The sequence below is a fragment of the Sander lucioperca genome, chromosome 18 (assembly GCF_008315115.2).
Source record: "Sander lucioperca isolate FBNREF2018 chromosome 18, SLUC_FBN_1.2, whole genome shotgun sequence".
NCBI lineage: Eukaryota > Metazoa > Chordata > Actinopteri > Perciformes > Percidae > Sander > Sander lucioperca.
The window spans coordinates 11,442,648-11,455,659 of record NC_050190.1 but is presented as its reverse complement, the minus strand read 5'-3'; the positions used below and the strand labels follow the sequence as shown (position 1 = coordinate 11,455,659).

Genomic DNA, 13,012 nt, shown 5'->3' with positions numbered 1-13,012 from the left:
CCACCAAGATGTTTTTGCTGTTTTACTATTACTTTCTTTATTTATATAAGTGATGTGTGAGAGGGAAAGTAGACAGACTGGCCTCCTTCCTCACGCAGGATGAGTCAAAGCCTTAACAAATGCCATTATCCAGACCAGCCTGGAGGTGATTAGGTAGTGTGCTGCTTATGGCTCTGTGTTTAGCATGGGCCTGCTGCATCCACCAAGGCCAACTGCTGTGTGTGCCTTTGTGCATATGGGCCTGAGCTTGCTGGGGGCTGTGATCCGATGGGTCCTATAACACCAAATCTAACACAGAGGGAGACGCAGCCTGCCTATTTCTCTGTCATAGCGTGTGTGTGTGTGTGTGTGTGTGTGTGTGTGTGTGTATGTGTGTGTGTGTGTGTGTGTGTGTGTAAGCAGGGGGGGTTAAGTAATAAACAAGGTATCCATGGTGACAACAGATGCAGCTGCAGCAAAGAATGAAGTTGAGTATCAGCAGTAAGAACCCACTGTGTGCATGTTTGTGTGTGTGTGTGTGTGTGTGTGTGTGTGTGTGTGTGTGTGTGTGCGCGTGCATGCGTGTGGGGAAAAAACACCAGCAATAGGGTCCCAGTGAGAATCGTAAACACCAGCAGGCCATGACTTCCACAAATAGACCTCTTAAGGAAAAAAGCAGAGCTGGAGAATGGGCAAGAAAGATGATTTCACACACACAATATAAAAAGACTCAGAATGTAATGAGTTAACAATCGTACAAGGCAAATAAAAAAGCTAGCTTACATTAAAGATCACACAAACAATCACTCAAATAAGTACAGCTGGAATAAAAAAAAAAATCAGCACATTTCTTTGCACTTGAAATCCTAAACTCTGGCTGCCACGCTGGAAATGTCAAGTTCCTCACAGAAGCAAGTCGTCCTCCCTCCCCCATGACTAAAGCGCCAACAATCTATTCATCAGTCTTCATCATCTTTCATCATTATATGGTAATCCTCCCAGCTCACTCTGGGTCTGTCTTGACAGCCCCCTGCAGTGTCTCTTTCTAGTCCTGTTGTGTGGTGAGTGTGCCATCTTGATTCACACATCCTGTCATTGGTTCATAATCCCTCCTTTATGGTAGCAGAATAGCACACTGCTGTCTCCCTTCAATGCCTAACTTCAAGGCCAGATATCCGCACAGCAGCCTCATGATGCGTTCTCATTGTCAGAGCACCTCTGCTGGCAGTCCACATCTCACCCCAGCATAACCCCCCCCAACTCCCCACACCCTTGCCCAGGCTATTTTCCAATATTATTTATGCAGCAACTGTCTTTAGTCATCTCTAAAATGGCTTTTTTAAGGCTTTTCACTGAAGGGCTAAAAACATACTAATCCCCCCAAAAACCCTCCGAAAAACCATATGGAGCACTATACCTTAATCAGAGCAGTCACTGTGTGTGTGTGTGTGTGTGTGTGTGTGTGCGCTCACTAATATTAGAATAATCCCTGGTGATTATGGGAGTGGTTATTAGGATGAATATGGCAGCAGGGTTGGGTCGGGCCGAGCTGAGCTGAGCCCAGGCTGTGGTGAGAAACAGATGTCAGTTGACCCACATCTGTCGAGCATGCTGGGACGCTGGAGTGTCAGGTCACAGCTCTGATCACCTCAGGGACACTGTACATACATCTGGGCCCTGAAAGATCATTGGCTTTTTCTCTTGGTTCACAGTGTCCCCTGAAAGCTGTCCCTAACTGTCTCTCTCTCCCTCTACCTGTCTGTCTCTCTGTCATGACCACACACACACACACACACACACACACACACACACACACACGTGCAAATACAAATATTTCTGGCATAAAGAACAAGTTTCAGACTCTGATCTCCAGATCAAAGGTTTTGGCCAATCTACCCTCTTGGACTGTGACCCAGACTGGTGAAGTAGGGATGCTTGAACTTAAACACTCACACTGTGGTTGAAAGGCAAATTGGATGAAGCCCTGGCAATGAACTGGGAAATATCTGACTGCACTCATTTTTATTATTATGTTTATATATACTATGTGCATCTTTGGCATCTTTGACCCCATCTCTCCATATATGCAGCCAGGCACCAGACGCCATTACTTTACTGGTCACCAGGAGAATATGCTACATGTGATTATTGCCGCAAAATGCACCTCACTGAGAGGAATATGCTACCTAGAACTAGATTACATCTAGAAAGAGGATCTCATCTTAATCTAGTAGTCCCCATCGTGTGTTGCATCAGGCTAACATTTGAAAAAACCTTATGCAGCAGCTAATTTTTAACCTATGTGTATTAAAAACAATTTATGACTTGAAGCAGACAAAAACAGTTGAAAAGCAGCAGATCAGATCAAAATTGACAAACCTTTTTTTCATTATTTTCCTAACGTGTTCAGGTTTTTGTTTTGTTTTTCCTTCTAGACCTCAGGGTATGGGTCAGGAGCCATAACTTTTGGGGACATATACAACCCACTGAGACATTGCATGTGATATTAGGCTGTACAAATAAACTTGACTTCACTGAACTATTAAAGTACTGCTGCACTCATGCCTAATTCCCAAGAGACCATCTTTGAAGAAGTGCATTCTTAATGCTCACAAATTTATTCTGATTATAACACTGACATGTTTTGTTCTCTCTCTGGTTGCATCTGGTGGTTTCTGCAGTTGAGTGGGTGAGTTTTGTATTACATTTTCATACAACACAAATGAATGTTAGAGGACTTTTTCGGTGGCTAACACTGACAAGAGAAAGGAGAGAAGCACATATTCCCTTATGGCCAAACCAAACATTGTGGCTTTAAGTTATGGTTGCATTTACTTGAAAAGATGTGGTAGACCAACACTGAGAATCAGCGAGCGCTAATTGAAAACAGCTTGCTGGAGCTCCAGCGAAAACTGACTGTGGGATAGAGTATTTTTTTCTGTATTCTACTGTACTGGTTCCCTGGTCATTCCTCTATGTTCCCAAGAGGCCTGAGGGGTTACGGTCTTCAATAGCTGGTGGATGACTCATACGGGCCTTTTGGCCGTCAAATGACAGTTCAGACAGTGTCATATTGCCTACTATGGAGAGGGACATCAAATATTTCATTTCCCAAGATAGTTGGCTCCATGGTGAAGCCTAAATTAAAAAGGGAATAGCTGCAATTTTCACTGTCTGTTACCGTATAAACTTCATGTGGTTACACAATCACCTGTTGGGTTTAGTTTTCCTCAGTAGTTAAAAGTTAAATGACATCAGTACATTTCTAGAATAAATAATCAGCTTGAAAACAACTCTCTCTCTCTCTCTCTCTCTCTCTCTCTCTCTCCCTACCAACTCTATGTCTGCCTGTCTTTCTCTGATCTTTTCTCATTTCTCCCTGTCTAATTTCTCTCTCGTGCCTTTCCATCACTCCTTCTCGTCCCTCTCTCTCCTCAGCAGGATTAAGGCCCATCCTTGTCATCCTACAGGGCAGAGTGGTTTGATTGACAGCTGGGTTCAGCATCTTGACACAGGTCCGTGCCCCCGTCATCATCGCTGATCGTCCCATGCTGGCCCCTCAGAGTGACAGGCGCCTGCAGAGCCATTTACTCCTGGTGCAGCCAAAAAAAGGCCTACACGATCATCCGGACTGTAGACGCACACTCTCCTCCCCTTCCTCATCTTTCCATCTTAACTTATTTCATTTCCTTTTAACAGACCATCACCTTTTGTTTTAATCAACAACCAATTTTACGGTTCCATTTTTTCATTCATTTTTAAAATATGTTTTATATATATACTGTATATATATTACATTTACTTGTCTTTCCCCACCTTCCTACTCCTCTGCTTGACCTCGTCTAATCCCCTTTTCTCTCTCCTCTGATATCAACCTCTCTAGTATCTAAAGAGGCTACTATTAATCTAAAGGAATCTGCCAGATCTTAATTAGGGTAATTACTGTGTTTGTTTTAACTTAACACTGATGACTCCACTTGAGCTACTATCTTTGAGCAGGCCATAACAGATGGGGTGCTTAGTACTCTTTTGGGTAGGCTGACAGGAGTCAGAATGGAGCTGTATGATTTTTGAGCTTGATATTTATCAACTTCATTTACCTTGCAGGAATTTCTCCCAAACCTTTTCCTCAGAGTTTTAGAATGTCAGTTATGTGCTAGAAATAAAACAGAAATGGCTTTATTTCTCTGCCCTGCCCTCTAATACAACATATACCATTGACTGAAGCTGGTCAGTAATGTCAGTATATGTTGCATTTTTCATGTCTGTTGGGCCACAAGTGTCTGGTTTATCATCTCAGATTCATCAAACTGTTGTGGGGGTGCCGAGCACAAGGTTAGGAACCACTGCACTATATTATAAAGACCCAGAGTGTCTCTTTCTAGCTTGTAGTTCACTCTAAAATTAGGAAACTCCCAGGCTACAGTAGAAAGTCATTTAAGAAACGAGTTGCTCTGTTAATGCAGGCATTTATGTCTTGTTTCAAGGTTTTTGCTTGTGTAATTTCCTTTTCTACTCTCTATCTTACAGGGGGGCTGCCACAGGGCAACTCACAGCAAGGCCTCACAATCTGAAACAAAGATACACTTGTACGCACTTGTTGTACGCACTGTAATATGACATTACGGTTATGACCAAGTTACATATTGCGTGTGTGTGTGTGTGTATGAGTGCAGAAGGACAGGAGGGCATCAGATGAGTACAGACTGTTTCCACCTGCCAGGTGCCTGGTCTGTAATCCCCCCTCTCTGTCTGATTAAACACACACACACACACACACACACACACACACACACACACACACACACACACACACACACACACACACACACACACACACACACACACACACACACACACACACACACACACACACACACACACACACACACACAAAGGCGCAACAAGGTCATCTCTCTGTCAACCATACAATAGTGCTGTGTACCCATCTGGCCTACATCCTAAATACTTCCTCTTTAGAAAGCAAATAAAAAAGAAGAGAGTGAACACTTGGTGCCTAAGAAACAGGTCACTCTTACTATTAATCCAAGTTACAACAATACATTTGTATATCCCACTATTTCATGCAGTTACCATATATTCCTTATTTGTCAGTCACCTGGGAATGCTGCAGACGTCATCTTGGTGCTGTGTGAGAAGAGACCCTCTGTCTTGTTCACTCCAAGTTCACCTCAGTGAGGAAGATGCGTCACACAATACTTTCTTTGTATGATATCAAAAACATATTTTAAGAACACTGTCGTGTGCCTATGTACTGCCAAAGCCACATGAAATCCCACACCCACATTTTACAATGATAAAACTGCTCTCTTTCTTTCTTTCTTTCTTTCTTTCTTCTTGTTTTTTTTTACTGCTTCCCCTATGGTGAGTCATATCATTCTGATAATATGTTGTGCTGGGAGTACAGTGCTTTGATATCTAAAGGATAAGAGGGCTTTGTGGAGACAGTGACACCCATCCTCCTCCTTCTCCTCCTCCGTCTCCTCCCACTCCTCTGCTTTTCCTTCCCCTGGGGAGGTTTGGCTTTTTCTGCCCCCTTCGACGGCTTTTATGTCTGACGAGGTTCTGTGCTGTCGAGGTGAAGACGAGGTCAAACAACTTCAAGCACTGTGCTGAGGAACATCACATTGTAAATAAATCAACATTAATGCAATAATGTTTGTGTACTCAAACGGATACCTGAACACGGTGGTTTTTGTCTTGCATTTGTTATATTTGATCCTGTTGACGCTGACAGAAAATGCTTCCACACTCTAACATAATATGATGTATTATGATATGATATATGATATGATACCATGTGTGGTGGAATATGTACTGTACATTATTTTCTATATTTAGCATCAAAGTAGAGAGTGGTATATGTTTACCATAAATCATGAATACTGTGTGTGTGGTTTGATCCACATTATGATAGTGTAGGAATTCCATGTGGTGCCATGTTGTCTGCGCCGTCTCGTCTCCTCACCTGTTGAGACTGTGATTAGATACTGTCAACCCCCAGGCTATAGCTATCATATACAGGTAGAGTACAGACAGGCTATAGCTTTCCCTTATGCTGTGGGATGGGAGAGAACTGGTGAACTCCAGAAACTGCAGACGGTGCTGAAAGTTTGTGTCACACTAATGAGCAATCTGTCAACAAGTGTGCGCTGCAGGGAACTTGGAAAAAAAAAGGAAACATTTGAAAAAATGTAGATTGTATGGTGGATATCCTTGTATGAATCCACCTCCTAACCACACACACCACCATCCATGACAGAGAAATTACAAAATAATCCCCCTGTAACAGAACTGTTTGTAGGTGTCATGGTTCTCTACCTCTCACAATGTTTTCAAGTTACAGTGTTTAGACTGCTGGGTAGCTGTGATTTAAAGGAATAGTTCAACATAATTGGACTGTGGTTATTCACTTTTCCCCCCAAAAGCTATATGAGATAATTAATATCAATCTCATGGCTGTGTGTTAAGTATGGAGCCTTTGTGATGAAAATCGCTTGGGAGACGAGCATATTTTGTTTGAATGTAAGAATGTAAGCATAATGAGATACAGAGAAAGGTATTTGCCAATTGCCAAGTACAATATTTAGCTAGCGTAGCTCTCTCCAATGAACACGTTGTATGTTTGTTTAATCCGTACACAATGAGAAATTTAAAAACTAGGTTACTATTTTCAGGTTGACTTTCATCATGAGCTTTTGACAGATATGGTTGAAAAGTCAGAAAAAAGCAAGCAAGGGGACATTAAGTCAAGATTATTTTGCCTAACCACTATTCCCAAGGCCTAAAGGAACTTTTTCACCCCAGTAAATTACTTTATTTATTTATTTTTTACTTTATTACATCTGTATCATGTTACTTCCCTTATTCCAGTAGGTTACTGGGTTGTAACCAGCATTAAAAACAAACTACATTAATCACATTTTATATCTTAAGACTGTTGTTTTTTGGCCAAATGGCCTTCTGTAAAGTTACACTCCTATGGTTACACTTGATTAGAAGGACGTTTGCTTGATATTACTCATAAGCTATTCTGTGATAATGTTTTCTCAAATCTGCAAATTGTCAATAATATATCCCCCTTCCCCTGCGTTAAAAGTCCTCATTCACTGTAGTTTTACTGATTTGCTTTAACGTACAAGATATGTGAAGAGGAATTAAAATATTTAAGGTATCCAATATCAAGCTAACTTCCCCTTCCTCCAGAAAATTAGCTGCGCCACTTTCCTCTTACGTTACGTGAGTTTTTTTGTTTTTTTTGTCTACGTAGCTTTTAATGTTAAACCTGATGTCAGGTGAGTAAATAATTTGGACTGAAACAAACCTCGTGTTTACGCCATTGTCATTTTATGTAGTGAGTAACGTTAAACGTTTCTCTACTCTGAAACTCCACCATATTCGTGTAGTGGAACCTGACGTCCTGTCATCTCTTTTTAACCAGTTATCAGCGAGAATTATGGATCCTGGAAAGCAAGGTACGTTATATTAATAATACTGTTTAAAGTTAGCTAAAGAAGCTTTTATTCTTCACAGCTTTTAGAGTTCGCTCTTGTATGTTGTCATAGGTTATCTTCTAACTTAACAAAAGAGCATGCTACATCCCCAAGTGGAAATTTGTCGGATTTGACTACTTAATCAAATCATGTTTCAACAAACAACATTTCATGTTCTGCCTCTCTTGGTAAAATTTTTTATTGAGCATACTGCTATCCCCCACCCTATACCATTGTTTGGAATGTAGTTTTTCTCCAGTGTATTATAGGAATGGTGCATCCAAATTATAATAATAATAATAATAATAATAATAATAATAATAATAATAATAATAATAAGTAGTGACAATTTCTTCAGTATAAAGTAGTTAATTCTATCCACCTCTTCTGTATTTGGGTGGAGGCAGAGATCTCAACATCTCAGAACCTAAGACACATACCACAAGCGGTAAGTGAGAAAATATGTTCTTGTATTTTGGGTGTACCAGCCCTTTTAAATATAATTGCTTTTACCCTAGGTACCATAAAGCAGCTATATGTCACCGACCCTGCCATATCTTATACAAGATGGTTCCTGATTGTGCACTGAAGGGGCCCATCTTGCAGGCAGGGAGGCTGACAAAGTAGGCTTGACCCTGGGCTGAGGCTTGTTGTGGCGCTGTGTCTCTGGAGGGCTTGTCTGGAGGTTGGCTGTGCTCTGTCTGGCCCGTGCTGCTCTCTAATCACCCTGACACTGCACTTACAGGGCTGACAGCTATGGCGCCAGAGAGAGAGAGAGAGAGAGAGAGAGAGAGAGAGAGAGAGAGAGAGAGAGAGAGAGAAGGCCCACCTTGGCTCTTCACTTGTTCCCTCTCAAGATAATCACTTTCTATTGATTTTGTTTGGAGCACACATATCCCTGTTACCTTTCAACCTCTGATGTTGCTTGTCAAAATACCTAAGGGCCACAGCATACAGACCTGTTACCTATTACCTTTCCTCTTCTCTTTAATAATTGATCATGTATGCAGATAAAAGAAGTAGAATAGTGAAGGTGCTGCCGGCCTCCATTTTTGCGCCATGATCAATAATGAAACTTTAATCGTAAGCACACATTTAATCCATCCCTTTTGAAAACAATCAGGGCTATTGAGATTAGGGGGTGGGGGCTAGTGTGGTGAAACATAAACCTAAACTCTGTGTGTGAGTATGTGTGTGCAGTCGATGCTTCATTCCTTTACAGCTCGCATCAGTGAGCTGAGGCGTCACAGCCGGCGCCCTCTGCTACTTACCTAATTAGCTCTAGGAGCCCCTGCATTATTAACAGACCCCCTAAATCATTCAGTGGGGCCCGTGTGTGTGTGTGTGTGTGTGTGTGTGTGGGTGGGGGTGTGTGTGTGTGTGTGTGTGTGTGTGTGTGTGTGTGTGTGTGTGTGTGTGTGCGCGCACACGCAAAGGAACACAGAGGGGGTACTGCGATAATGTCCCTCCCTATTCACGACATGTCAGACGTAATTATTCACCCTGGGAAGACACGGGTCCAGAACACTGGTAATGGCACTCTTCTTATCCCCTCCTCCGTCTCCTCCTACTCTCCCTCCCCCCCCTCTACTTTTATGACTGACAAGGTGCTAGCTGGCTGAGACACACTATAGATAGACAAATAGAGAGGACGATTGGTATTGTTAGACAAGAATGTTCATGTTACAAAGGTCATGTGTTAATGCGGGGGAGATCAGCAGGAATAGATGGATAATGTTTATTTTATTGTGTACATGGATCTCATTAACGTGAGCAGCTATGTCATTTGTAGGCCTCATTTGGTTATATTAGATGTAATGTACTAATCATTTTAGTGGAATATTACTGTGATAATGGTTTGAGTGTAATTTAGCTACTTTAACCACTGACTCACATGATTCACAATTGTGGCGGTAGAGCAACAGAAGTGCTTGATGAAAACACTCATTTGAGAAGCAAAATGCAGCTGAATCATGTTCAGCAGAATGTGGTTGTTTTCTCTAGGTTTAGCAGCTGGAAGTGGTTTGGTCCTTTTGTCAGCAGAGTCAGCAAGACACAAATGAAAAGTCAATATACATCACTTCCTCCCACTCAGCCAATAGTTGCTATGTATTTGGTGGTGGTGGTGGTGGTGGTGGGGGGTATGATATTGTGCTGTATGAGATAATATTTGGCTAGGCTGGTGACCAGGAGCTCTTTCCCTGGTAATTCCACATGTGTTTACCGGAATGTGACTGTTTCCTGAAGCACTGCAGTAGCCCTGGTATGCGGGTTGAATTCCAAAACATTGCTCCCCTTCTATGCAGCATAGTTCACTCTCCCACATAGATTTTCTAGTATTAGAATTATGGATGAGGTTTGTGGAGACTAGGAGAGGATGACTTACATGTAACACTTCTTCTTGCAGCAGAGGGCTTTAGTAGTATTGGTGGTTGTATACGAAATTCTGTGAAATTCTGTGAATGGTCACATTTTGTTAAACGGTGTTGCTTGTGTGACTGACAGAACAATTTATGTAATTTATTTGGTATACGTTAGTGAACAAACAACATGTATTGTAGTGTTGACAATGTTTTCCTTCAAACAACTATTCAGTTATTTTGTCATTTATCATAAAATGATGGATTTTGCTAGCAAGTGCACTGTCTAGAATGGGCTTTACTCTAACATGGACACTTCTTACAAAGATTCTCAAGAGAGATCTGAGAAAGACGTCCTTCTGTGCAGCTTTACTTGTACCCAACAGTGTTAGCAGGATGTATGGGTGATCATGATTGTGCATGTGTTATTGCTTTTGCATAATGCATATGTTCGCTGCTTTAACACATGTAGTCTTTACCATTCATTTGTTTTAGCATTTAACAGGGCACCATATGAATAAAAAGTTGATGTACATCCAATGATGGTAAATCAGACAAATTTGGCATAGCAACGTTAGTGCTAAAGATCCATAATTGCATATTGTGTAAACAAAGGTGTTAAATTACAGCAGTGGACATTTTTGTTAAAAACATTAAGGCGTTGCTTGTGTGAATGACAAAACAATGTACGTGATAAACGGCAGTGAATATACAGTATACGTGTGAAAAGAGCTATGGGCTTTTGGCAAACAAGCATTTTAGAGCACAAGCGGCAGACCAGCAATACTGTTCTTCAGAAATGTTTCAGCCTTACCCTGTCTTGATTTTAAGATGGGTGTGAGGCTAAGTAGATTATTGGCTTTTTACTGCAAGTGCAGGATGGGGGAAACAATATGGTGAGAAGAACTGTAATGGGGAAAAAGAATTAGACAAGGTAAGTCTCGACGTTGTGAGAGCGAGGGAGAGAAAAACACTCCTTTACATCGTTAATCTGGTCTGCCCCTCCCCCCTCTGTTTCAATTTATAAAATTACTTTTTAGTTCAATTAACAATAATTCACGGTTAACTGAATAAAGTTTATTACACAATCAAGGCGACAACAGAGCAAGTGAGAGGGACACACTTACACTCACAAGTGCACACAAGAGCAAGTGAGACACACACACACACACACACACACACACACACACACACACACACACACACACACACACACACACACACACACACACACACACACACACACACACACAGACAGGCTCCTAGCAGGTGTCAGGGCCCCTGATCTGTTGACCCATGCAGGCTTTGGTGAACTGTGGCTGGGGGAGGCAGGATACTGGTGAGGGCTTGATGCTGGAGGTCGGGGGAGGACGATGTTGTTATGGGATGTTAGGGAGAAATGTGTCATCACACTCTTAGATGGAGGGGCCTCTCTGTCCTCTATCTTGGCCTCAGGCAGCAGCTTGCATCACAGCGATTAGCTCCCGAACACAAACAGTAACGCCAGCAGCCACATCGTCATAATCGCCATTATCTCCCCCCACAACCAGCACCACAAAACATGGCAGGGACTCATTTCTGGATGGTTCTGCCCCCTTTTATGCAACTACAGATGAGCAGTCTGCCCATACACATTTAGAAAAAGGAAAAAGCACAGCATGTAAATTGTTCTCTTTTACATATTCATACCAACAATAAGGTGTTCTTTGCTTCAGTTGTAATTCATCCTCCTTTGATCATTCCCTCCTCCACTTCTCCCCTCTCTCCTTCTTTCTTCTCTCCCCCCCAAAATGATTTACACTGCTACAATTATTGGGTAATCTCCACTGTCATTACTCTTAACATCTGCTCTGTCACAATGCTAAGGGCTTTTGCCTGTGCTCTGTGACAGTTATTCTATGTGCTTACAGTCCTGTGATGCAGACAGACAAATCCTCCCCCCTTTTCCCACTGCTCTCAGTATGTGCTATCAGCATTAGAGAGATGAACTGGCTTTTATGTGAGTGGGGGCAGTATGCTGGGATGATTTGCTTGTGCTGGTATGTGAGAGAGTGAAGAAGAATCCGATTGGAGAGGTAGGCTGAGTTGTAGACGGGCGCTGCTGAGGTCTCTAGAGGTCAAAGGTCAGCTGATGATCTTGAGTCAAAAGTCAAACATCAGCTGAGGGGAAACCTTTCAATATCAGACCCTACAGAGAAGGCAAAGCAACTGATATTACTGACAAAATTACCACCCACCATCTTGATTTCCTCTTATGGATACACCCATTCTCTCATGTGTTTCTGTCTGTCTGTCTCTCTGAATGAATAATAAGCAACCACCCAGCAGACAGACAGTTAAGCAGGCTAACCTTTAGCAAGCAGGGAGAGGAACATTCAGAGATTTCCATCAGATTACCCTCTCCAGTTTCCATTGTGTGTGTTGGCCCCCTCCGTGGTATTCCCCCCCCCCCCCTTTCCACACGGCAAATTGGAACCATTTGGTATTCAGATAACGGCAAACAGCTCAGATCTGCTGGAACAATAAGCGGTCTCCAACCAATCGCCCACCTGGACTGAGCTGTGCTAAGACGGTCTCGATAGTTGTCAGTTCTTTCAACACCACTCAATTGCCAGTGTGGGTTTCTTTTTTTCCCCTAACAGCTAGCGTTTCTAAAGCCTCCCTTCTGATTCTAGTTTTACCTCCCTCTCTTCACTCACTGCGGATTAACCTTCAGCTTCTTCACAAATGAGATATCACTCAAGAGTGCCATACAAGATGAATTTGGTCTATTGAATGTCGCAACCTGGCAAGCGTTCTCTATGCACTGTTGTCTGTGAGTGTACGTTTGTGTATAAACTTTCTATGCTTCACCCCAGTGAGAGGAATGTAATGACATGGGTCCAACACTGTGTGATTGAGATGGATGCCCTGTTTTATTATCTGTGTTTTGTATGTGTATGTGTGCACATACTCCCAGAGTGCTGAGGGAACACATTGTGACCCTAGTTGTATTTGGCCACCAGAGGCCATGCTGGCAAAGGCTGAAATGATGATTAAGGATAGGGGGGCTGAATGGGGAAAATGTGGATTAATGAAGCTCAGATAGAATTAATAGCCATGACATCCCACAACAGTGCAGCCGCTAAATGAGAATATGTCGTGGGTCCACCGGAGTCT

General features: G+C 42.3%; 1 long non-coding RNA gene across 3 annotated transcripts in view; it reads left to right on the top strand.

The window, feature by feature from the left end:
• The first annotated feature begins 6,991 nt into the window (after positions 1-6,991).
• LOC116035859 overlaps positions 6,992-13,012 on the top strand; it is a 102,629-nt gene continuing 96,608 nt past the window's right edge. For 2 of the 3 annotated variants that reach the window (XR_004895773.1, XR_004895772.1), the window contains exon 1: positions 6,992-7,475. This is a non-coding gene — a long non-coding RNA (uncharacterized LOC116035859). The remainder of the gene's footprint in view (positions 7,476-13,012) is intronic. The other variant, XR_004895774.1, reaches the window with a different exon arrangement.